Source organism: Talpa occidentalis, unplaced genomic scaffold (assembly GCF_014898055.3).
Source record: "Talpa occidentalis isolate TD23 unplaced genomic scaffold, MPIMG_talOcc4v2.1 talOcc4.3, whole genome shotgun sequence".
NCBI lineage: Eukaryota > Metazoa > Chordata > Mammalia > Eulipotyphla > Talpidae > Talpa > Talpa occidentalis.
In genome coordinates, this window is record NW_023603184.1 from 58,218,675 (window position 1) to 58,245,429 (window position 26,755).

Here is a 26,755-nt window from a genome sequence, read left to right on the forward strand (position 1 = left end):
GACTCTGAAATAAGTAGCAAAAATTACTACCACTATTTGTATGCTGTGTTGGTATCAAGGGGAGAGAAAATGTGACAAGTTAGCTTTGCTGGAAAAAAATTACAACCTTTCTGCAGATCCTGGTTAGTCAAAACAAAACAAAACAAAACAAAAATTTCGTGGATTCAGGACAGAATGCATAAAAAAAAAAGTTCCAGTATTATGTCAAAGAAACCTTAGTAAATGTCAGTTGAAAAAGAGCTGAATCAAGAAGAGGAGAACCTGTTTGCCTTGTTTGTAGGGTTCCAGAGACCTCCAAAGAAGGTGAGGAAGCTTGCCTCCATTGGCAGGACTGGACAACCCAGCCAACGAAAATGCCCTGGTACCCTCAAGAAGAGGAAAGCCCAGGTGGAGTCTGATGAGACCAACTTTGTACCTGAAGCCTGCATCGACCGGATGCCAACGGTTCGCTCTGATCCTATATGGAGTATTTCAACAAAGCCAGCTAAAAATTGCTGTTAGTTATTTCTGCCCTGTGATTTTATGCAAAAATAGAAAAAATGGTTTAAAAGTAAATTTAATTTGCAAACTTTTCTATGCTGTTAAAGTTTGGAATCAAGGTTGACAGAATTCGTTTTTGCATAAGTTGAACCATTTTAACATTTTTTCCCTGTGATTTTGATATATTTGCTATCTTGTTTTAGCCAATGCTCCAAATTTTTTTCTTTTGGCTTGGATAATGGACTATTTTCAGAATGGAAAACTGTCATACTGGACATTCATAGACAATGCTGCTAATTGTTGCTTCTCTTACACACATTGTAACCCTAAAAAAGACTGTCTCCTAAGACTACATACACCCTGAGATTGTGCCACCATAGATATGGTGGAATAAAAATTAAAAGGGGGGATTGTAACAGGGTGGTCCCCAGGAAAGGGGGAGGTTCCCTGCCCCACCCAAGGGAGGGTGGAGCTGAGCAGCAAGAGAAGAAGCTGCAGAAGAGACTGAGGAAGGAACCAGGATGGAGCCAGGAGACCTGGAGGAGACGCATGGAGCCTAGAAACACGTAAAGAAACTGCGCTTGTCTTTTGGTCGTGGACTGGGTGACACAGATGTGGGTGAGACCTGTGGGGAGGTGACAATGGCAGTTTTTATCTTGATGTTGATTTTGCTCTTTTCCTTCCGGGCTTGTCCAGTTGTTTGTGACCCTTTTCTGTGGGTCCCCACTGGAAGATGTTTTAGACTTGTGGTAGACTTTGGGGCCTTGTTCTGGGCCGATCCCATATGGATGGAGTTTTACCCACGAGGGGACGGGTAACTTTGGGTGCTTCATTTAGAAACTAGACTCTTTGCCTTACCTGTATTGTTTCCTAGTTTAATTAAAGTTCCTTCCCATTAAAGTCTCCTATGTTTTGTGTTGATGCGGCGGATGGCAGAACCCATGTAGAATAGGCAGGTTTGCAGGGTTTGGGCTGACCCTCTCCCTGTCCTATAACATAGTCCCCATAGAATTTCCCTCACCAGTGCACCCCTGCACCATCCCCTCAATCCCCTGTGCTTCTCCCTCCCTCCCTTTAGGTTTTAAATCATTTGTAATTTTGCAGATGAGAAATATGTATTATTATTTGTGAAAGGTACGGCGCGGTAAAGAAAAGGAGAGCCAGGCTAAATTTCTCAAAGGGAGGGAAAGTTTATTGCGCCCCAGGCGGACCTCAGGCACCCAAGGTGGGGGTCAGTGAAGCCGCGCATGTTGTTAGGGGGAAGCAGGGTTTTATAGGGTAAGGAGGGGTCAGGTGGGAAGTTGGGTTCGTAGGGTGGGAAAAAGTTTGTGGGGCAGGTAGAGGTTCTTTGTCTGAGAATGTTGTAGAGCAACCCCGATACAAAACGGGGTGCCTGACTGTGGGTCCTCACCCGCGCTTAAAAGGACTTATCAATGCTCTACTGCAGGCACACGCGAAAGGTTAATAAAAGGTTTATTTACAAGGGAAGGGGAAATGAGGAAATGTACAGCTCAGGGAGAAAAGTGGGAGACAAAGTTTAGCTCAGGACATCATTTCCCCCTAACAAGAAGAGACTTGTAGGGGGAGGGGGGAGGCTCACTGCCTGAATCTTCCAAGCAGGTATCCACATTCCTGCCCCCCAGGTGGGCTTCCTGGTTGGCTTTAGCATTCAGGCCTCCTGCATGGACCTTTCAATTTGAGTTTATATTTTCTTCCTAACTAGTGAAGTTGCATATATAGTCCTATGATAATGTACAATTGCATATTCTTTTAAGTAAATACTTTGTTTCATGCCATTGCTTCCTTTGAAGAAATGGTAAATGTTTTAATTATTGATTTATTTAAAATCTTTATACACAATAAACACCTTTTCTTGTCTATTGCAAATATTTTCTCCCTGGGCCTTTTCCCTGTTCTTTTCCTATTAGCACAGAAACATAGTTTGACTTATCTGATTGGCAAGTTGACAGCTTTCGAGAAAACTAAACTGTGGCTATGCATATTTTAAAAGGAGTGAAAGAAAAAAAAACAAGGGTTTGGTTTGTTAAGGCTGCCACAAGCTGTGAGTAATGAGAAGCATGAGCTGGGTAAGGAGGCACAGAAAGAGCAATGACAGCAGGCTCTGCTGACCAGAGGATGCCCCCCACTCTCCCAGCAATGGTGGGGGTCTTCCTGAGAAGAATCTACAAGTGAGGAGGTTTGAAGATTGAACTGAGCACCTCTGAGTGACGGAGGAGACTGGATTTTCTGGGTAGGGCTGCACTTTACGGCCCTTTTTGTGGACACTTTGCTGAAGGCTGGTTCTCAGTGTGCCAGGCCGAGGGCTCCTGCCCAAGGTCAGTGAGCCTCATGGCAGCCCCCAGGTACAGCTCAGGCGCCTGACTTACAGTGGCACCTGTGAGCAATGTGGATCTTTCATCACACGGAATGGCCTGCCTCTGGAAACTTCCTGAGAGAGAAGGAAGAATTAGGAAAGCGAGTGGGAACACCAGGTGGTCTGGGATAGAGGGAACTGACCTGACCATAGGCAAAAATCTCATGTGTTGGTGACAGCATTAAAAATCAACGTGTTATGGATCAGGGTTGAGGAAAGCAGGGAAACGTCAAACTGATGGGGGTGTAATGGGGTGGTCCTGAGGGAAAAGGGAGGTTCCAGATTCCCTGCTCTACCCAAGAAAGGTGGAGCTAAGCAGGGCGGAGAAGAAGCTTAAGGGAAGATTGGGAGGAGACTGGAGAAGGGGAAGCGGGAAGGGATGAAGGAAGTGATCGACAAGGAGACTGGGACGTGGCACGTGGCACACAGGGACATATGGAGAAGCTGTGCCTACTTCTTGGCCTTGGAATTTACCAGGGACTTGGGGGAAAAGGAAGGAGACACTTGACACAGACGTGGGAGAGAGAGCCGTGGGGAGGTTAACAATGGCAGCCTTTATCTTGATTTAATTTTGCTTTTTTCCCTCCAGACTTGTCTGGCCCCTTCTGCCTCTTTCCTACTGGTCCTCGCCAGGAGGCACCTTAGACCTGTGGCCGGGTTTTGGACCTCAGTGGCCCTGATTCTGGACAACCCTGTTTGGCTGGGCATTTACCCACGAGGGGGTGGGTAATTTTGGATGCTTGATTTGGAAACAACTTTATCTACTCTTTCCCTTCTCTTGCCTTCATTGCACACTAAGTGTATTAAAGTTCCTTTCCATTAAAGGTTTTATGCACCAGATTATGTTTTGTCTTGATGTGGCACATGGCAGAACCTATTTAGAGCAGGCAGGTTTGGGGGTTCTGGGGTGCCCCTCACTCTGTCTGGTAACAGGGGAATGTGCAGGTACAGGGGACTTGGCTCAGGCAGAGGAGCCAGTGAAAATGACAAGCACATAGATCAGCTTGCGTGGCTCCCACACTACAGCATGTATGCGATTTCCCGCAGAAACACATTCCAGCAGGCTCAGGAAGACACGGAGAGCAGCAGTTTCCTGAGCACCCAGAATGTGTCAGGTCAGGGGCTGTGTCCCCAATATGAGCTTATTGCTCATGTTACAACACTCTTACCGGTAGGGATTTGGTTTATTTTGTTTTTCTGCTTCCCTGTTTATTTTATGGAAAAGGCAACAGGACCAGAAAGGTCTAGTAACTACTCGTGCTCATACAGCTACTCACACTGAAGTGTGAACCGTGTCTGCCCAGCTCTAAAGCTTGGTGGTGAGGGCAGTGCTGCCCGGTCACTCGCTTTGGCACCCCTCCTGGATGACCCTACGTGACTGGTGAACTCCACGGTCCCCAGCAACCGCTGTGTCTCTAGAAGAATTCAGTATCCCTGATGGGCCTCTGGGTCCCTGGGGCACTCCCTGGGGTCCCTGCTTCATTGTAAGATCCCAGACACAGAAAAGGGAGCAGAGATTTGCTGAGGGAGCGTCCAGTGCTTCCCGTTAGGACGTGTAAAGATGAAAATCTTCCAGCAATTAGAGTGAATTACTATCAGGCATCCTTCTATGGATCACAGCCTTTTTTCCCTTTGGGCATTAGTTGTTGGATTAAACTGAACTAAAATTGACATTTCAGCCTTTCCCAGCTGAGCGTTTGAGCTCTCTAAGGGAAGGGAATAGCTTTCTCCTTAGACCTTTTGTTGTGGTTTTTATTTTCCTTGACCTAGAGGAGGGAGGAATTTAGAGTAACTGGCTCTGTGATTAAGAAGGGAGAATAGGAATGGTAATTCATCTGTGAAACTTTTGCTATCAGATCGAAGTAGTTTACCTCATTTAATTTCCAGATGAATCTCATGAGCAATGAAATAGTGGATTTGCAATGTGCCATATATGGCTCTTCCTGCCTCACTCCTTGCCACTTTGCTCAGTGGCTTTGTAACAGGGGCTGAAGTCAAACACTGTTAAAGGTGGCACCCCTTGGAGGGAAAATACTAACAAAATATGGATGGGGGTGGAGACTATGATAAGAACTATAAGGTGGGGGGGGGGTGCTCCCTGGTGGCCTAAGTGTTAAGTCTCAGCGCTGTCACCACTACTGCCTGAGTTCGATCCCCGGCCAGGGAGCTGACCCACATATGGTACAGCAGACTTCTCCTATCTCCCCTGTTGCTCCCCTTGATACAGGGCAGCAAGGGGCATTAAAACTGGCCAAGAACACTGCCCAAGGAGTTTATCAGTCACTTTCTGAGTTCTTTGGCTGTGTATAATTGCAAGATGACTCATGAAGACAACAGAAGACACACCAGGAGATGCTCCCCAGAGCTGCTAATATGCCCCAGCACAGAACCAGACAAGCGACACTCAAAGCCGCAGTTGCAGCGGCCGAATGACCTGACAAACAGCCACACTCATGCAGCTCAGAGAGGTCCCCAGCTCTGGGTCTTCGCCTTCTCTGCCAGTCTGGGAAGCAGCAGAATCAGAAACAGTTTCAATCACTGGACTATTTGCAAAGCCTCCAAGATTTTCTCTGTGCAGGCTTCTTCACTTCCTTCAGAGGCCCACAACAGTCTTCTGGAAGATTGGTGCTGTGGGGGCAGAAATCTCTGAGCCTGGAATCACTGAAGATACGAAAACACTGAATCCCAAACACTGAATGCTCAAACACCGAATCCTTAACACTGAATCCTGGGGGCTGCTTCTGCAGTCCCTTATATTTCTTATCAGAGTCTTCACCCCAAATGTGATATATTTTAGCATTTTCCCTGGGGCTATTTATCCTCACCAGCACCCCACTCCATTGGGGCACCACCTGTGACAGTCTGTGGCTTCAGCTACCAGTTACCCTTTTAGCAGTGCATTTCAGTCAGTCTACTTGTTCTGCTCCCCGCTCGGTCTCTGGTGAATCCTCTCACCCCCTGCACTTCTAGCCTGTACCCCAGTTCTTCTATGCAAAATAAATATTAAAACAAAGAAGAACTATAAGGGGCTGCAGAAGCAGCCTCTAGGATTCAGGTTTGGGATTCCAGCATTTTCGGATTTTCCGCCTGAAGGGAAGACAAGGACCTGGAGCCGGGCCCCTCACTGAGTTGCGTGAGTGTGGCCATTGGTTGGGTGGTTTATCAGCTGCCGCTGCTGTTTTGAGGGTCGCTTGTCTGGTGCTGTGCTGGGGCATCCCAGCAGCTCTGTGAGCACCTCCTGTTGTGTCTTCTGCTGTCTTCATGGGTTGGATCCCAGCCTGTAGTCTGACTGCCACGTGCTCCAGGCCCTCCATGGCGGGAAGATGCCATCTTACGAGTCTTTGTGTTGAAGACTTTAAAACTTTGGCCACTGCTTGGGGGGAGGTAAACAGCCATTTGTGGCCTTAACGACTCTTTGTTTTTCCTTGTTTGTTAAATTACCCCCGTTATTGTTGTTTTCTGAAACTGAGTAGTCTTGCAATTTTGCAGGCCTTTAAAGAACTCAGACAGTGATAAGTAAACTATTTGGGTGCGCTCCTTGGCCATTTTAGTGGCCAAGTATCGGCTTATTGCCCAGTATCAACTTAGCCTACAAATTTTCTCATGTGCAAAGTGCTGTAAATGTTGCATACACCTGTATTCTCTGAAGGGTCTGTTTGTTTCCCCTTGGAGGCTTGCATGTATAAATATTCATGTATCAGTCCAAACAATTGAGGGATATTACCATAAATATGAGGGCAACTGTAAGGATTGAGTCTTGATACTAATAAATCTTAAAATTTATTACAAAAGAAAAAGATGATAAAAACAAAATCTTCATAGCATTGTTGAAAAAAAAAAAGTAAAGACCCCTATTTATATCCCCACTAGCTCTAACTATGTGTATCTAGCAGTGGGCACGGCCAAGCCAAGGCCATGGATGAAAGGGTGAGTGTTTATTCTTTCTCCCTTTTATTAGTACTTGCAAGTGTATGACTCAAGACAATAGAGTTAGCATGTGTTATGTTCTCTCCCTTTCAAAAGCTCATTGCAATTATATTAAAGAAATAACAAAAGAAATATATTCACAAAGTAAAGAGGCTCTAAGGGTATACTTCAGTAACTGGGGGATTTTTAGGATTCTAGAACAAAAGGATTGTTTATGGGGCATGTTGGGATGGGAATTAGAGCAATGGAGACTGTAGTCCTGAGGAAGTCTAAGGGAGCCTGTGGGGGAGGCTGTGGTCTGACTGTGTGTTTTGTGCGTGTGCGTGTGCGTGTGCGTGTGTGTGTGTGTGTGTGTGTAAGATATGGGGGAGGGACAGGGCTAAGGCTATCAGGGGTCTTCACTGACTTGAGAAGTTGCAGAGTGAAGGCGGGCAGTGAGGATGAAGAGGAGGAGATTGGCAGGGGCGGGGGTGGGGGTGGGGGTGTTGGGGGGACTCTTCCCCATTACCCCATCTTTGGTACAAACCTCAGGCCGACTGCAGAAGTTTACCTCCAAGGGGAAAAAAATAAAAACGCTGGACAACTCTAAGAAAATTAAGAAACTTTAAATGAACGAGGCCGCTAATGTGGAAAGGATCCTCTTCAAGTAAAATCCTCTTCTTCCTGGCATTCGGATCCTATAGCCTATCTGACAGCTCTGTCCTAAGGCAGAGCTTAGGTCCCCTCTGTCCTTAGGGGACCTAAGGCAGAGATCATGTGATCTAGACCTCACACTCAGATTTCTGGAGAACAGACCACAGAAACAGAAAGCCCTCACAACCCTTGAAAATCATCAGCTTGATGATTCATTTTTAAGCATGATTCATGACCATGTATTATGACAAGCAGCCTCGTCATGTATGAGAAACTGATCATGGAACAAAAGGGCAAGTTGAATGAAGAAAAAACTAACCTCAGTAAAAACAGAGAGAATTAAGAAGATAACTTAAAGAAAACAAAGGAACAAGGCAGAAATTTAATATGCTCAGAGACTTGAGAAAATATTAAAAACCACAAAATGTGAATATGTAATGAAAATGGGAAAATGGGAAAACAAATAATAAGAAAGAATTCTGTCAAATTAGCTATATAATAGTGGAAATAAAAATTCAATTAAAGGGTTGAAAGTTAAAACTAAAGAAATTCTCCTAGACTCAGAGCCTAACAAGAGAAAATGAAAAAATGAGTTGACATAGGAGCGCCAAGGAATATGAATTTCTCAGAGAGAACAGAGAAGATGGAAGGGAGAAAAACCTGATACTGGAATTGTCAGGCCTAGTCTCCCAGGCAGGAACGGATCCCAGGCTGCAGGGCAGCACTGAGTCCCGGCCACTAGACCCCCACGGGTTGGTGTCTCACGAAGCCGAAGCCGCAGCAGGAACTTCGCAGACGCTCAGGCAAGCAAGCAAGAAGAGGCAGGTCAGGTTTGTTTAGAAGAAAAAGTTTATTGAGGAGGAAAAGAGCAGAAATAAAGTGGGACTCCCAGGCCAGGGAACCAGGCCTGGGAGGGGCAAGGAAGCCAAAGTGGAGTCGTGTCTCAGGGAATATATACCTTCTTTCCCTCATTATTCTAAAGCTTCACCAGTCTCTCTGTGATTGGTCAGTTCTCGGCTGTCTCACTTAATTTGCTACTGAGTGGGGATCTTCACATTCCTTATCTAACAGCTTTCTCTTTCCCCATTTGTTGCATCTTTAAATTTATGGCTCAGTCTTCTGGATGGGCATCCCTGCGTTGAAGTTAAACAGCTGCCCTTCTAATGTGACCATAAATTAAACCACTCTCCATTTCTCCAATCTCCGCCTCCCTTTACCACCTGAAGGAAACCAGGACTAGCATTAACAATGTTGTCCTTATCTCTGAAGCCTCCCTAAATTTTTCAGAGGTCCCCTCCTGCACTATCCCTAAAACTGCCTAATAACCCTAGCTTGCCCTGTCTCAAACCCACATTAATTATGTGGAGGACAAAGAAGAATGAAGAGAAGGAGGAGTAACTGTATAGAGCCAAAGAAGAATACAGGCCTTCAGGCTGAAAGGGCTGAATTTATAAAAATGCATATTATCTCTATATGATGTAACTTCTGAACAAAAAAAAATGAAAGATTTTTTAAACTTTCGGAGACAGGTAGCAAAGGGGTGGGTGGGGGAGGGGATTGCCTCTGCAGAAGAAAACTCAATCTGGCATCAGCACTCCCAGAAACAATGCAGAGTGCTGGAAGGCAGCAGAGCAGGTCTTGCAAAGCAGGGCGTGGAGGTGACAGAACCTTTATTCTTAGGCCTGGCTTAAAGAGCAACTGATTGGGGAGAAGTACAAAAGTGCCTTTGGAGATCTAGAGATTCAAAAAGCTTGTTTCTTATGAAAAAGTCAGCTATTGGGGTATAGTATCTGTCAGAACAATAGAGAATGCCAAGAAGCGAAGCTTCAGACCTGCAATGGTTCAGCTGCCTGGAGCAAGCTGCTGGGAGATTGCAGGTTCTTCACTGAACTTTACAAAGGATAATGCTGTAGAAAAACAATAAAAAGGAGACTGTCACGGATGAGACTAGACAACTGAACAGTTGGATACTCCTGAAAATATGAGAATGCATGTGTTGCTTCTCCACAAGGAAAAAGTTGTTGACTAGTGTTGTGCAACTGTAGCTGGTGGCTGAAGCCCCCTGGGGGGGTTCCTGATGAGGATCCAATAGCCCCAGGGACTATGCAAACAACAAAGCATGGGTGTGGGTGGAGAAGCTGATTGCAAGAGTAGCTCCTAAGATTCAACCAATGGGATTTCAGTCTTTTCTGATCTTCTGGGATTCCAGATCAGCTATTTCTGCCCCCACCATGCCAATCTTCCAGAAGGCTGTTGCGGGCCTCTGAAGGAGTTAGAATGGTTTCCAGCAGCCAACCTCAGAGAGAAAAAGTTTGGAGACTTTGCAAGTAGCTGAGCAACCGAAACTGTTGCCAGCTTTGCTGCTGATAAAGCCTGGGAAGGAAGGCAAGGACTCAGAGCTGGCACCTCGCTGAGCTGCGTGAGTGTTGGGTCCATTGGCTGCTGCAGCTGCTGTTGTGCTGGAGCATCTCAGCAGCTCTTTTGAGCATCTCCTGTGCATTTCTCCTGTCTCTGTGAGTTGGATCCTGGCCTGTAGTCTGGCTGCCACGTGTTCTAGTCCCTCAGAGGCAGGAAGATGCCATCTAGGAGCCTTTGTGTTTAGGATTTTAAAACACTGGACCCTGTCTTGGGTGAGGTTTTTGTCCTCAGTAACTCTTCGTTTTCCCTGGTTTGTTAAATGAATCCTATTATTGTTGTTTTCTGAACCTGAGTAGTCTTGCAATTGTGCACATGGGTGAAGGACTCAGGCAGTGACCGGTACTCTGTTTGGGCGCTGTCCTTGGCCAATTGTCCCTTGCTGCCCTGTATCACAACCATCTCAGGCCAGGCAGGTTCATTGTCAGTTCTCACAGATGAAAAGAGAATTTTGGATTCTTTGGTGGATTTTGCAGGCCTTTAACGCTGAAACAGGCGACTGTATCCACAGGGGAAAAGAGAGAGAGGCAGAGGTTGACTGAACAACAACTGAGCCTCCTCACTCCCCTTACCGAAAGGATTGGCGCGGTAAAGAGAAGTTTCTCACAGCCAGGAAATTTATTGTACTCCCGGGAAAGGTTCGCCAACCCCCGCGGGGGTCAGAGAAGTCGCCCCCATTGTGGGGGGGCATGTCCTTTTATAGTGTGAGGAATGGTTAGGCGGGAAACTGGGGATGTGGAACCGAAGATGTTTATTTGTTGGCGGTTTCTGGTTAATGCTCCCCGGTCCTGCTTGTGTGGGGCGGAGGCCTCCGGCTCCAGGAGCTGAGACAATGGTGGTGGAATTCCTGCTGCGGTGTCCAGGCCCCTCCTGTGCCCGTGGCCTGAGGCCTTCACCAGGCTAGTGCACTGACCTTACACTTACCCTTAAGTGCCCATAGCCACACAGCGGATATGCAAGGATGTCAGAAAGGTCAAAAACATAACATCGCAAGATTATGAGTTGTCTGTTGTTTGGAAGGTGAAAAATAGCTTGATTGATACATTTTCTTTACGACTAGAAACCCCCAAAAAACAAACACAAAAATAAATCATGGTCCAAACATGAAGTTAACTCAACTATGATCACTTTGGGCCACCAATGAAGTAAGAGGAAAGAGCAGTCATCTTCTCTCTGGGGACATTTTCCTTCGGGAAATGTAGGGGCCAAGACGTTGAACCCCAAAACAGGTGATCCAAACCTGCCACACCTCTGAGTTCCTCCTGGAGCTGCCAGACACACTCATTTTCCATTGGTATTCATGTTCAGAGGAAGTCTTCAGGGGAAAAAAAAAAATCCCAGGAGATTATTGGGGTCACTGAGCAGACTGCAGTTTCTGATGACAGTGACATTTCGCAAGTTCAGGTGCACAGGTGGCAGAGTTGGAAGGGGGTGAAATGTGGAGGGAAAGGGGTTTGCCAGATATTCTCATTTTACACAGAGGCCTGACACAGGTTGTATGACTTTAGCATCTCATTAAAGTGAAATCCTGCCATTTGTAGCAACAAGGACATTCCTGGAGGGTGTTATACTTGGTGAAATAAGTCAGGCAGAGAGAGGCAAACATCACATGATTTCACTCAGCTGTGGTGTAGAGAGAAAACAAGCGGATAAGCTCAATAAAGCAAAACATTATAAGAACCAAGATAGTTGTTAGCGGAAGGCAAGGGTGAAAGAGGCTGGGAAATTGAGTAAAGGGGTCAGTTGTATGGAAAAGATGGAACTGGAGGTTTCAGTGCTGAGCTTGAGGTAGTTTATACACATGTTGTTTAACAATGGTGCACACCCGAAACTCACATAATGTTATAATGTAATGTTATGTCAATAATTTTTTAAAAAGTTACAAAGGCAATAAACCAAAGAAAGAAACAAACATGAAATAATAAAATTACTTGAATGATATTTGGATGAAAAGGGGGAAAGGTGTGGGAATGGTGTCAAAGAGCTAACCTCGTGCCATAGGGGAGGGTAAGGTAATGAGGGTCCTGGTGGCATGCTTAAAATGAGTTTTTTTTTTTTTTTAAAGATTTATTTATTTATTTATACAAGCACTGGGTACAGTCAGAAGCACAGGAGGGTGAGAGAATTCACCAGAGCCAGGGCGGGGAGTAGAACTGGCAGACTGATGAAGTACACTGCTGAGGGGAACAGCGGGCGGCAGGAGAGGTCTGCGCACCATGTGGGACCCTTGCCAGGGACCGGGGATCGAACTGGCACTGCAGAGGCTGTGGGAAGCTTCGCAGCCCTGCGCTCAACCACTGAGCCACTGAGGAGGCCCCAGGAGTTTTTTTTTTTTTAAGATTTATTTATTTATACAAGAGCCGGGGTACAGTTCAGATGTGCGGGAGGGTGAGGGGGTTCACCAGAGACAAAGTGGGGAACAGAACAAGTAGACTGATGAAGTATGCTGCTGAGGGGAGCAGTGGTTGAGACAGGAGAGGTCTGCTGCTCCATGTGGGATTCTTGCCAGCTGGCCGGGATAGAACCCGCGCTGCAGAGGCTGCAGACAGCTTCACAGTGCGGCGCTCAACTGCCTGGCCACCAAGGAGGCCCTTAAAAGGAGTTTTGAGGGGTGTGAAGGGATAAGGACCTCAAGTCATAGGGAGAGCACTGATCTCAGGTCTTAAAGAGCAGGAGGAACAGTGTAGAGGGGGCCCTCCCAGTAGCTGTGATGCTAGAGGAACACAGTCTTGCAGACCCACAGTGGGGTGTACTGGTAAACCAGTCTGGGTGTGATCACCCCACTTCACTCTGCCCTGTCTTGTGCTGGGACTTTATTTGGCCTTATCTTATTGGATGCTCTATTACTGAAACCCTTATGCCTGGGGATGTACTCATGGGAGAATGGATCTGGGTGGGGGTAAATGAAGTGTAACTGGCATGAGAAGTCACTGCACATCCTCTGAAGCTGGCAAGTCAAAACCTAGGATAATAAGCATATTATCTAGAGAAATGAAGCAGCCAACTAGAAGACCTACTATTAGTGGTGGTGAAAAGAGTCTTTGAAGGGCAGGCCTGTGGGTGGGTGAGTATGTGGTAGGAGAGGGTGGATTTTAAAGCAAAAGCTATCTCTACAATTTGAATTTTTGTTTTTGTTTTTGAAATTATATACTTCAGATTTTTGCATTTTATAACAATATGTCCACAGAGTTAGATGACAAGATGGAGAATTTTTCAGGGAACTATTAAAAAGATTCTGCAAACATTCTAGGAATAAAATTACATCTTGTAAACCACAAGGAAAACCTAAAACTTCAGCAGAAACTTCAGCTGGTTGAGAGAATGGGCTTGACTTAACAAGATGAAAGTTAGCAGCAATTAGTTGAAGCCCTTGACCTTGTTTTAAAAAAAGTGCACAGCATGCTTGAAGAGGTGTGTATTAAAGGGGGTGTCTCAACTTCTGTGGTCTCCTTGAAGCCCTGACTGTCCTCCTCCCCACCCTGACCCCCAGCCAGTTCCAGTGGCAATGATAACCCATCTTCCCCCAGTGAACCATCCAGGTCACTGTCACTGTTTCCCCGTGTGCTTGCATCACCCCAAGACCTGTCAGCTTCCGCCCTGCTCATCCCACCCAGGTCTATTAATGGGAGTCTTTTATTCATTCCTTCCAACTCTCCAAACCATTCCATCATTATTCTGGAACTCACATTTCAACAAGCAATCTTCTCTGTATTCTGTAATTTTTTTTTTTTTTTTTGTGCGACCCTCGCCGGCGGCCGGGGAACGAACCGGCACTGCAGAGGCTGTGGGCAACCTCTCAGCCCAGCACTCAACCGCTGCGCCCCCAGGGGAGACCCTGTATTCTGTAATTTTTATTAAATGCTACTTTCATGCGTTTGTTCTTTCATGAACCTGGTTTTCTTTAAGCACATTTTTCCCTCTTTGCATGTCTCCATCTCCTTCTATTTATTCCAAATTAGGAAGGAGTGGACTTGCTGGGTTATAGTAGTGCAGGCATTTGAGTATATTAGATAGTGTCAAATTGTTTCCCAAAGTGCCAGTTTCCATTGCCACCAGTAGTGGATGGAGTTCTTGATACTCTATATTTTCTAAATACTTGGGTGTATTTTGAGGCTTTAAAATTTGGCTATGCAGTTTGGCATGTAAGAGTATTTGATTGTGGTCTTAATTGGTGTAAATATATCAATCAGGTTAGATTGCTAATGAGGCTGAGCATCCAAAGAAACTGGAAATTAGATGAGGAGAACTGATTTTGACATCTCTTTCTGGCATGAGCCAGACGCTTTCTCCCTTTGATCAGCTTTCTTGCATGTGATGTGGGCGTAGTAACTCTTCACCTAACAGATCTGCAATGAGGTCAGAAACGATATATAGGAAATGGTTGGAACATGTGTGGGGTGGTAAAAGTCACTGAGGCATAAATAGTAGGCAGAAATTTTTTTTTTTGGTTGAAACTTTCACAAGAATGGAAAATGTTTAATGTACTCATGTGGTGGATTTATTGAATTACAGTTGTAACGCACCACTATAGACACAATAATGCATTTGCATGGCATGCTACCACAGAAGCTTTATTCAGAAAACACTGGAACATTTCAGTTGTAAATTCACAGATACAAGCTTTGAAGTGTAAAGTTGCATAAAAAAAAATATAGGTAATATTTATAACAACCTATAATACAAACTAATGATAAGCCTCAAGTTCTCAAAACTTGCAAACATTTTACAAATGGTCAGCCTTTTTTTTAGGCAAAGTAATTTTTGATGGTAAACAAATTAGTAAATGCATGCTAGAGTGAGAGTGAACTATTTTGAGATTGTGAGGAAGCAGCAGGTGTCTTGAGAGTTAACTTTTGAATGACCCTGGTTTTAGCCTGTATCATTATCCAACAAATATTTACTCTTCCCTTCCCCAGCATGAGAGCCCAGTGTACTGCCCACCCCGTGGATATCAGTTTTGGCCTTGGGATTTGCTTTGGCCAATGGAATGTGAGTGGATATGACCCAAGCCACATCCCAGCAGAGGCCGAGAATGTGCTTGCATGGTTTGTCTTGATCTCTTGTCCTTGAGTCCTCCGCCATGGGAAGCGCATGCTCCAGATAACTGTGCTGTGTTAGTCTGACGAGTGTCTGGAAGTCTGACTGCCTCTTACTATGTAATCTCGATGCTTTGATTTAGCTGTGTGTGACTGTGTTGGGAATTGCTGGCAATGATGGCCATCTGAAATGTGTCAGAATTTCATGGTATATAGCAACAATAAAAAGTAATAAACATGAAATAGACTTTCTTTGCAGATAGGAGCTAATATGACAGTAGACAGGTACTCTTTGTGCTTGAAGCTGTTAGTGTTTGGTTCCTCTGAAACATGAAGCAAGTACAAAGGAGATTTCTGCTTTGTAAAGAGAAAAATAAACTAAAGAAAACAGCATCATTTTAATTACAGTTTTCTCTGAAATGCTGAAGCTTATACAATTGTGGGAATACATTCCATAAAACTGGACTCTTGAAGGATAGAAAAGAGTTAGATCAGAATATAGAAATATTTTCAGAATAGTAAACTTTAGACACTTCTAGTGCAATCCTCTTTTCTACTTATGATAGTTTGTGTTAGATATGAGGTATTCACTTATACGTTCACTCACTTGTTCCACATTCATGTAAACAAACCAATCATTCATTTATTCAATAGTTACTCACTAATGCAATCATCGTGTGCCAGACATTGTACTAGGTATGGAGGATATGGAATGAATCAGAATTACCATCAGAAAGAGTCAAGATAGGCAGTGGAGAGGAACACTTGATAGAAGGTGCCAACCTAGTGCTTGGATGCTGCTGAGGTGGACACGCCTTCTTCTCTGAGAGGATGGGGCAGTGTGCAGTGATGCCACGCAGTCTAGACCCTTAGAGTCAAAGAATAAGTCATGCGCTTCTTAAGATCCATGGAAGTTAGCACACAGAGATGGCAGGTCATTGAAAATACTTGGTGTGGAGTTAATAGACACTTCTACCATAGTTAGCACATATTAGGAGCCTGGCTGGTCCAGCCCTGTGGCTTTATCCACCTGGTTCCATGTCATAGTCCCTTGGCCGACCCGGGTAACACTTTCTGATCTATGCTTAGTCACTTCTATTCATGCATTAAAAAAAAAATTGCCTCTTCTATTTGGTGTTAAAGCAAAATCAAGCATTATTTTCCCCTTTGAGCTTTAGTTTCTTACTTCAACTACCATTCAAACTGGAATGTTTTTATTGATTCCATGTTATTATGAGAATCATATGAGTTAAAACATGTAGAGGACTAAAAGGAGTATATGGTAAATAGCAAGTGCTTAGCAAATGTTGATATTATTATTATTATCTTTGTGTGCAATGGAATTGCTGAATCAAAAGGTAGATAAATTTGTTTTTTTTGTTTTTTTTTTTTTTTTGCCTGTCACCATTCACATTTTATTGAGAATAGTGGGCAGGCAGGAAAAGGTAGATAAATTTGAAACACGGAAAGCTATTTGGCAATTACCAACTTTCATTTCCACTTCTGACATATATAAGGGTATCACATTATAGATCAATGATACATTAATTTCTAGCTTTTAGTAGAACTTTGATGAGAAACTATATTTTATTTTGTATTTTCTTGATGGTGAGCCTGCACATCTATCAGGTTTACTCATGCGTAGCCTACATATATTCTGCCTGTTTGGGTTTTTTAAGTTATTTATTTATTTATTTATTTATACAAGAACTGGGGTGCAGGCCAGAGGTGCAGAGGTGAGAGGATTCACAAGAGACAGAGTGGGGAACAGAACAGGCAGATCTATTGAAATACACTGCTGTGGGGAGCAGTGGGCAAGACAGGAGAGGTCTGCTCAACCAGTGGGTTATCTCCCTGGCTGGGGATCGAACTCATGCTGCAGTGGTTGGTGATAGCTTGATAGCTTAGACTTCAACCCCTATGCCACCAGGCAGGCCCCATATTCTGCCTTCTTAGATCCTTTGCCCATTTTTCTTTTGTTTCATTCTCTCTATTCTTAATGATTTGTTAGAACTCTATACATTGTTAATAACTGTATCTTAATCTAGTAGGTGTTATGTCAAGAAGTACCTATATAAACACCCATATAATTGTGTACTTGAGATTTTTTCACTTTAATGTGAGACATTTTTAAACTATAAAATCAGACAATAAAAATATAAGCACAAAAATTCAGTTATTGCATTTATTAGCTATGGATTCTATAATAATATACTTAAGAGATTAGCTGACAAAGTGGGGAATTTTATCAAGAAACTATTGAAATGATTATTTGAATTCTTGAAGTAAAAATTCAATAACCTATATAAATTAAAAAATCAATATATGAGTTTCACAGCAGATTGGACAAGCTTACAATAGAATTAGCAGATTGGAAATCAGGTCAGTAGAAAATGAAGCATATAGAGGAAAGAAGGTGAAAAGTACAGGGAAAGAATACGAGACATATGGAGCATGTGAAAATATATAACAAAGAGTTATATAATTGGAATCCCAGAGGGAGAAGAAAAATAATTGAGGTAGAAAATATACTCCAAAAATCATAACTGAAAATTTTTGTCAAATGACAAAAGACATCAAGTCACCATTTCAAAAAGTGCTATAAACCTTCAGCAAAATGAAAGCTATAAGTAACATTACATATAAACACATCACAGGAAAACCATTAAGAACAATAAACACAGAAATCCTAAAGGCAGCTAGAGAGAAAGGACATGTTACCGTCAAAGGAGCAGTGGAAATAAACTTGATTTCCTTTTTGTATATAAGTTTTAAGCAATAACCATAAAAACAATATAAACCTATTTGTACGTAAGGGGAAATCCAGATATTGGGGCATCAACTGTATTCCAGACATGTGATTTTAAAAATTATTTTCTATTTCATTTCAACTTTCAAATGTCTGTAGATTTTATATGCCACATGGAAAAATAGAGAATCTCTTTCTTTTTATTTTATTTTATTTTATTTTAAAGATTTATTTATTTATTTATACAAGAACCGGGGTACAGTCCAGATGTGCAGGAGGGTGTTTTTTTTCTTTTTAAAAAAACAAATCCATCCAATAAGCCACACTATTTGCTAATTTTAGTGGTTCAGATAAAAACACGATGGCTGTTCTTTTATTTCCTTCTTGCCACGTTTTTAGGTGCGAAGGATTTTAATGATACCTTGGTCTTTTTTTGTCTCCATTTTATTGAGATACAATTGATACCTACTATATAAAATCAAGGTATACAACAAAATGATTTATATACTTTCTAAAATGATTGCCACAGTAAATTTAATAAGTATATCTATATCTCATAGAGGATGGAAAAAAAAGAAAAAAATATTTTTAACTCGTGATGAGAAAGTTTCGAATTTACTTTCTTAGCAACTTTGAAGTATACCATAAAGCAGCGTTAACTACCATCCAGTGGTGTTAGAGCCATCGCATTTTACATGACATTCTTAGTATTTTTAATCTTCTAAGATTTCTACCCCTTTCATCTTATTTCCTCAACCTCTACCACCTACTTTGGCAAATACCAATCTAATCTCTTTTTTATTATGAATGTGGTTGTTTATTTGTTTCAGATTCCATATCTAAGGGACATCATGCAATGTTTGTCTTTCTCCGATTTATGTCACTTGACTCAATGCCCTCAAGATCCAACCGTGTTGAGACTAATGGCAGGATTTCCTTGTCTTTTTATGGCAGAATATATATGTATAGTATTTTATATAATATATGCAAATACTATAAAATATAATTTTTGATCCATTTATCTGTTGATGGATACTTACGTTGTTTCCATGACTTGGCTATTGTAAATAAGGGTTTCATTTCCTTTGCCTATATTCCCAGAAGTGGAATCACTGCATCCTACATTATAGTTCTATTTTCTAAAAAGATTTATTAATTTATGATTACAAGAACTGGGGTATAGGCCAGAGATGTCGGAGGTGAGAGGATTCACCAGAGACAGAGTGGGGAGCAGAACAGGCAGATCCAGTGAAATCCACTGCTGAGGGGAGCAGCAGGCGAGACAGGAGAGGTCTGCCCCACCTTGTGGGTAGCTCCCTGGCCGGGGATCAAACTCACACTGCAGAGGCTGCGGACAGCTTCACAGCGCTGTGCTCAACCCCTTGTGCCACCAGGGAGGCCCATTATAGTTCTATTTTTACTTTTTTTTTCAAGGAACCTCTATGCTGTTTCCTATAGTGGATGAACCAATTTCCATCCTCACCAACAGGGTACACGGCTCTCTTTACTCCACATACTTATTATCAGTATCGGCACCCGCTTTCTCTGGTTTTTGATGATAGCGATTCCATTAGGTGTAATATCTCATTGTGGTTTTGAGTTGCATTTCCCTAGTAATTAATTAAGTCGAGCACATTTTCATGTACCTGTTAGCCATTTGAACATCTTGTTTGCAAACATAACTACTCATGTCTTACTACTTGAATTGGGGTATTTGTTTATCTGCTATTGAGTTGTATGAGCTTTTATGTATTTTGTGTATTAACCCTTTATCTAATAGATGATTTGCAAAATTTTTTCCCACTAGACAAGTTGTCTTTTAATTGATGATCATTTCCAGTACTATGTGGAAAGGATGTTGTGCGAGTAGGTATCCTTCTTGTTTCTGATATTAAAGGAAAAGCTTTTACCACTGAGTTTATTGTTGCCCGTGGGCTTGTCATGTATGATGTTTAGTATGCTGAGTTACATTCCTTCAATGCTCCAATTGTTAAGAGATTTTATTATGAATAGATGTTAAGTTTTATCATTTTTTTGCATTTATTGAGATTATCGTGATTATTTTCTTTCATTCTATAATGTGATGCATTACCTTAGTTGATTTACACATGTTGAAATGTTCATCCCTACTCGATTATGGTGAATGACCCATTTAATGTGCATTGAAATCAGTTTGCTAATACTTTATTGAGAATGTTTGCATCCATACTTATCAGGGATATTAGTCTGTAGTTTTTTCCTTCTGTAGTGTCTTTATCTGGCTTTGGCATCAGGATAATGTTGGCCTCACAAAATAAATTTGGGAGTCTTCCCTTCTCTTTAAGGCATTTGAGAAGATCTTCATTATTCTTTACACATTCGATAAAATTTGCCAATGAAGACATGTGGTCCTGGGAGGTACTTGATTATGTCTTCAGTCTTCTTACAAGTGATTGGTTCATCCATATTTTCTATTCTTTCCCAATTCAGTCTTGGTAGGATGTATATGTCTAGGAATTTATCTGTTTATTCTCAATTGTCCAGTTTGTTGGCATATGGTTGTTGATAGTAGACTCTTGTGACCCTTTGTATTCTGTGGTATCAATTTAATGTCTTCTCTTTTTTTGTATAATTTTGTTGATTTGGCTCATCTCTTTTCCTTGGTTAATCTAGCTGGTCTGGTGCCTTTCTTTAAAGTCAAAGTCTCCCAGAAGGAGATGTATTTATTCCAGGAGGCTTAAAAGAATTACTAGAATAAGTGCCAAGTCTCAAAGGCAAATATTTTGAAAGATAAAAGTGCTTATTGGGATCAATCTGCCTATGTAGCTATCTATCTTGTGCCTAATAGGTATACATGTTTAATAAGTGTGAAATGAGAAAAGTGATTTATAATTATTAATGGTCTGTTAATTAGTATGGTTTTATTCATTATAATCGATGAACTAATATTCATACATTATAATTAACTAAAGTTCACAGGTTACATAAAGTTTCACTGTTTATGTTGTGCAGCTATAGTGTTTTCACAAGTGAATCATTATGTCTCCGCCGTGACATTACCATATAGTTTTCCTGATCTAAAAATCTCCCATGGTCTACTTATTCATCATCCTTGAACTCCTGACAACCACTAATCATTTTGTTTCTGTAGTTTTTCCTTTCCCAAAAAGTCTTTTAGTTGGAATAACACTGATACTGCCTTTCAGATTGACTTTCTTCACTTAGCAATATTTAAGTTTCTACCTTGTCTTTTTGTGACCTGATAGCTCGTTTCCTTTTATTGTTGAATAATACCCCATTGTGTGGATGTACCAGAGTTTGTTTGTCCATCTATCTATTGAAGAATATCTTAGTTAATTCCAGTGTTTGGAAACTCTGAATAAAATGCTATAAATATTTGTATGCAGAGTTTGTGCGGATATGAATGGTAAGAACCTGGGACAGCTGGGTTATACAAAACTAGATTTAGTTTTGTAAGAAACTGCTAAGACGTCTTCCAAATTGGCTCTATGAGCTTTCACTCCTAGCAGCCATGATGAGAGTCCATGTGCTCCACACCAAATGCTTTTGTTAGTGTGTAGCAGTATTTCATTGTTTTACCCTAAAATGCACTAATGGCATATAAAGTTGCATACATTTTCTTATGAATAGTTGCTGTCTATATACCTTCTTTAGTGAGATGTCTGTCCGGAACTTTTGTCCAGTTTGTAATTGGTTTTTTTTTTATTGTTCAGATTTAAGAATGCTTTGTGTTTTAGATACAAGATATTTTTTTAATAGAAAAATTTCTTGATTTACTTCTAATGAGACTTTAGAACAAGTATATTTTCCACATCTAAAGGTGTTATAGGGCCTCCCCTGGTGGTGCAGCAGTTGAGCGCTGGGCTGCGCAGGCTGCCCGCAGCCTCTGCAGCGCTGGTTAGTTCCCGGGCACCTGCAAGGGTCCCACAAAAAAAAAAAAAAAAGGTGTTATAAAAAACAAATATGTACGTTTTCTTTTTTTTTAATTTTTATCTTTTTATTTTTTATTTTAACATTTATCATTTTTTTTTTTCAAATATTAAATTTTATTTTTATATTCCCCCATACAATTGCAAACGCCCCATTCTGACCCCAATCCTTCCCCTCCGCCCCACACCCCCCAAAAAGTGTCTCTGGTTATAGTTTTTTGTTGATTTTGATTTTCACTTTCTTATATTCATTTTCCTGGTCCCTTATTTAAGTTTTCTAGATTCCTGCTATGAGTGAGACCATCCGGTATTTTTCTTTTCTTTTTGGCTTATTTCGCTGAGCATGATCCCTTCCAGCGCCATCATGTTGCTGCAAATTGCATGTGTTTATCTTTTTTGAATGCTGAGTAATATTCCATGGTATATATGTACCACATCTTCTTGATCCAGTCATCTATTTTTGGGCATTTGGGTTGTTTCCAAAGCTTAGCTATTGTAAACAGTGCTGCTATAAACATAGGAGTGCAGGTGCTCTTTGGAATTGATGTTTCTGTGTCCTTTGGGTAAATACCTAGGAGTGGAATTGCTGGATCATATGGAAGCTCTATGTTTAGTAGGTCCAGAAATCTCCACACAGCTCTCCATAGTGGTTGGACCAGTTTGCACTCCCACCAACAGTGCACAAGAGTTCCTTTTCTCCACATCCCTCGCCAACATTTGTTGTTGCTAGTTTTTTTAATATGTGCCATTCTCACTGTGGTGAGATGGTATCTCATGGTAGTTTTGATTTGCATTTCCCTGATTGCAAGTGATGTTGAACATTTTTTCATATGTCTGTTGGCCATTTGCATTTCCTCTTCAGAGAAGTTTCTTTTTAGCTCTTCTGCCCATTTTTTGACTGGATTATTTTTCTTTGTTGTTGCTGAGTCTCATCACTCTTTGCAGATTTTTTGATCAGTCCTTTATCATTAGTGTTGGGTGCAAAAATGTTCTCCCAGTTGGTGGGTTTCTCTTTGTTTTTGTTATTGTCTCTTTTGCTGTGCAGAAGCTCTTTAATTTGATGTAGTCCCAGCTGTTTATCTTTCTCTTCACTATCACTGCTTTGGGTGATGTGTCTGTAAAGATGTCTTTGATGTGCAAATCCTGTAGTGTTTCGCCTATATTTCCTTCTATGTATTTTATGGTTTCAGGTCTTATGTCTAGTTCTTTAATCCATTTTGAGTTGATTTTTGTGTATGGTGTGAGGTAGTGGTCAAGCTTCATTCTTTTGCATGTAGCAACCCAGTTTTCCCAGCACCATCTATTGAACAAACTTTCTTTGCTCCAATGCATAGTCTTTGCTCCTTTGTCAAAGATTAGTTGACCATAAATCTGTGGGTTTATTTCTGGATTTTCTATTCGATTCCATTGGTCTGTATGTCTGTTCTTGTTCCAATACCATGCAGTTTTGATGATTATGGCTTTGTAGTATAATTTGAAGTCTGGAGTGTGATGCCTCCATTTCCTTCTTTTTTTTTCAGTAGAGCTTTGGCTATTCGGGTTTTTGGTGATTCCATATGAATTTCATCAATAATTGTTCTATTTCTTTGAAGAATGCCATTGAGATTTTGATTGGAATGCATTGAATCTGTATATTGCTTTGGTAGGATGGCCATTTTAATAATGTTTATTCTTCCAATCCATGAGCAGGGGATGTCTTTCCATTTCTTTGTGTCTTCTTCTATTTCTTTTTAACAGTGTTTTATAGTTTTCTTTGTATAGGTCCTTTACCTCTTTGTTAGATTATTCCCAAATATTTGATTTTTTTTGTTTCGATAATAAAAGGGGTGGTTTTTTTTGATTCTTCTTCTCAGATTTATTGTTTGTGTATAGAAAGGCTACTGACTTTTGCGTGTTGATTTTGTATCCTGCCACTTTACTGAATTGATTGATGAGTTGAATTAGTTTTTCTGTGGAGATTTTGGGGTTCTCTATGTATATTATCATATCATCTGCAAATAGTGATAGTTTGACTTCTTCTTTTCTATTTGGATTCCTTGGATGTCTTTCTCTTGTCTTATGCTCTGGCTAGGACTTCCAGTATTATATTGAAAAGCAGTGGTGAGAGTGGACATCCTTGTCTTGTTCCAGATCTTAATGGAATTGCTTTCAGCTTTTCAGCATTGAGAATGATACTGGCTGTTGGCTTGTCATAGATGGCCTTTATGATGTTGAGGTATGTTCTTGTAACCCAAGAATTTCAAGGGCTTTTATCATGAATGGGTGTTGCACTTTGTCGAAAGCTTTCTCAGCATCTATTGATATTATCATATGGTTTTTATATTTCTTTTTGTTGATGTGTTGGATAACGTTGATTGATGTTCGGATGTTAAACCATCCTTGTGCCCCTGGAATGAATCCAACTAGGTCGTGGTGAATTATCTTATGGATACATTGTTGGATTCTGATAGCTAAATTTTATTGAGGATTTTGCATCAGTGTTCATTAGGGAGATTGGCCTATAGTTTTCCTTTTTTGTGTTGTCCTTATTCGGTTTTGGTATTAGTGTAATATTGGCTTCATAGAACGTGTTTGGTATTGTCCCTTCCTTCTCAATTTTTTGGAAGAGTTTGTGAAGGATAGCACTAATTCGTCTCTGAATGTTTGGTAGAATTCATTTGTAAATCCATCAGGTCCTGGGCTTTTGTTTTGGGGAGGTTTTTAATTACCATTTCAATTTCGCTGCTTGTAATTGGTCTGTTTAGGTGTTCTATTTCTTCTTTATCTAGCTTTGGGTGATTGTAGAGTTGTAGGAATTTGTCCATCTCCTCTAGATTGTTGAACTTGTTTCCATATAACTGTTCATAGTAGTTACTGATTATTCTTTTGATTTCTGCTGTGTCCGTTGTGATTTCTCCTCTTTCATTGATGATCCTGTTTATTTGTGCTTTCTCCCTTTTTTCCTTTGTGAGCCTGGCTAGGGTTTGTCTATTTTATTTATTTTTTCAAAGAACCAGCTCTTGGTTCATTGATCTTTTGGATTGTTTTTTAGTTTCAATTCATTTATTTCTGCTTGTTTTTATTATTTCTTTCTTCTACTGGTTCTGGGGTTTTTTTGTTGTTCTTTTTCTAGATCTTTGAGCTTCGAGATTAGGTTGTTTCTTTGAGTTCTTTCTTGTTTTTTGATGTGAGCTTCTATTGCTATATATTTTCCTCTTATTACTGCTTTTGCTGCACCCCATACATTTAGGATATTGGTGTCCTCCTTGTCATTCAATTCAAAGAATTTTTTAATTTCTTCTTTGATCTCCTCGTTAGTCCAGTGGTCTTCCAGTAGTGTGGCTTTTAATCTCCATGAGGTAGGATAGTTCCTTGCCTTCTTTTTATGATTTATTTCTAGTTTGATGCCTTCGTGGTCAGAAAAGATGGTTGGTATGATTTCAATCTTGGTGTATCTGTTGATGTTTGTCTTGTGCCCCAGTATGTGATCGATCCTGGAGAATGATCCGTGTGCGCTTGAGAAAAATGTGTACTCCGTTTTTTTTGGGTTTAGTGTTCTATAGATGTCTGTTAAGCCCAAATGCTCTAGGTCCTTATTTAGAGCTTTAGTTTCTTTACTTATTTTTTGTCTTGTTGATCTATCCATTGTTGATAGTGGTGTGTTGAAGTCTCCCACTACATATGTGTTTTCTCTGATGTCTGTTTTCAGAGAGGACAACAGTTGTCTGATATATTTTGGTGCTCTTTCGTTTGGTGAGTATATGTTAATGAGTGTTATTTCTTCTTGAAGTATTGTCCCCTTAATCATAATGTAGTGACCATTGGGGTCTCTTTTTATTTTTTTGAGTTTGAAGTCTGTTTTATCTGATATAAGTATAGCTGTTCCTGCTTTCTTTTTTGGCCCATTTGCTTGTAGGATTGTTTTCCATCCTTTGACTTTGAGCCTATTTTTATCTTTTGTAGCTAAATGTGTTTCCTGGAGACAGCAAAAGGTTGGGTTTTGTTTCTTAATCCAGGCTGCAACTCTGTGTCTTTTTATTGAAGAGTTTAGTCCATTTACATTTAGAGTTAATATTGATATGTTAGCATCTGTATTTGCCATTATGTTTGTCTTTCCTTTGATTTTATTTATTTATTCTTTTAATAACTTTTTTTTTTTTTTTTTGCTCTTCTTTCGTTGTTATTCGTCCCTCTGAGGTTCTGGCTTTAGGATTCCTTGTAGTATTTTTTGGAGTGGGGGTTTAGTCGCAATGAAATTCCGAGTTTCTCTTTGTCTGGGAAGGTCCATATTCTTTCTCTTCATGGAGGAAAGAGAGCTTTGCGGGATAGAGTATTCTTGGTTGGCATCTGTTTTCTTGGAGTCTGTTGACTATGTCTCTCCACTCTCTCCTTGCCCGTAGTGTTTCTTCAGAGAAGTCTGATGTCAGCCTGATTGGTTTTCCTTTGAATGTTATCTGTTCCCTCTTGTCAGCTTCATTATTTTTTCCTTGTCCTGGATTCTTGGGAGCTTTACTATTATGTGTCTTGCTGTGTTTTTTCCTTTCGTCGTGGAAGTTTGGTGTTCTTCTTGCTTCTTGTATATCAATTTTCAGCTCCTTCTTCTCATTTGGGAAGTTCTCTTCAATTATATCCATGAATATTTTCTCTGTTCCTACATCTCTCTCCTCTCCTTCTGGAATTCCTATAACTCTTATATTTCCTTTCCTCATGGAGTCAGATAGTTCCCGAAGTCTTTCTTCATTCTTTTTCCTGGTACTTTCTTTCCTTTTCTGTTTTGGTTCTTTTATTTCTGTGTCTTCAAGATTACTTATTCGTTCTTCCATTTCATCTATTCTGCTTTCATTGCTTTTCCCAGAGTTCTTTAGTTCCTCCATTAATTCTTTGATCTCCTGCATTTCTCTTACTTCCCTCTTTAGGGACTCAATTTCCTTCTTCTGATCTATCACTTTTTTAATCATGGCAATTTTAAATTCTCTTTCTGGAAGGCTCAGAAGTTCTTCCAAGTTGCTGTCGTTGCAATCTGGGGAGTGGTTTTCTTTTTGTGGTGTGCTTCTTTCCTGAGGAGTTTTTAGGTTGCGTGTGGTTATTCTACTCCCTACTGTCTGTTTTCTAATTTGTCGTATGCGTTGGGACACTGTGTTGCTCGGACTGACTGACATCTTGGGTGAACTTCTCCGCTCCCCTCTGGCTCTTCCAGGAGCCATCTCTGTCTTCTGGGGGAGCTTTCTGCTGG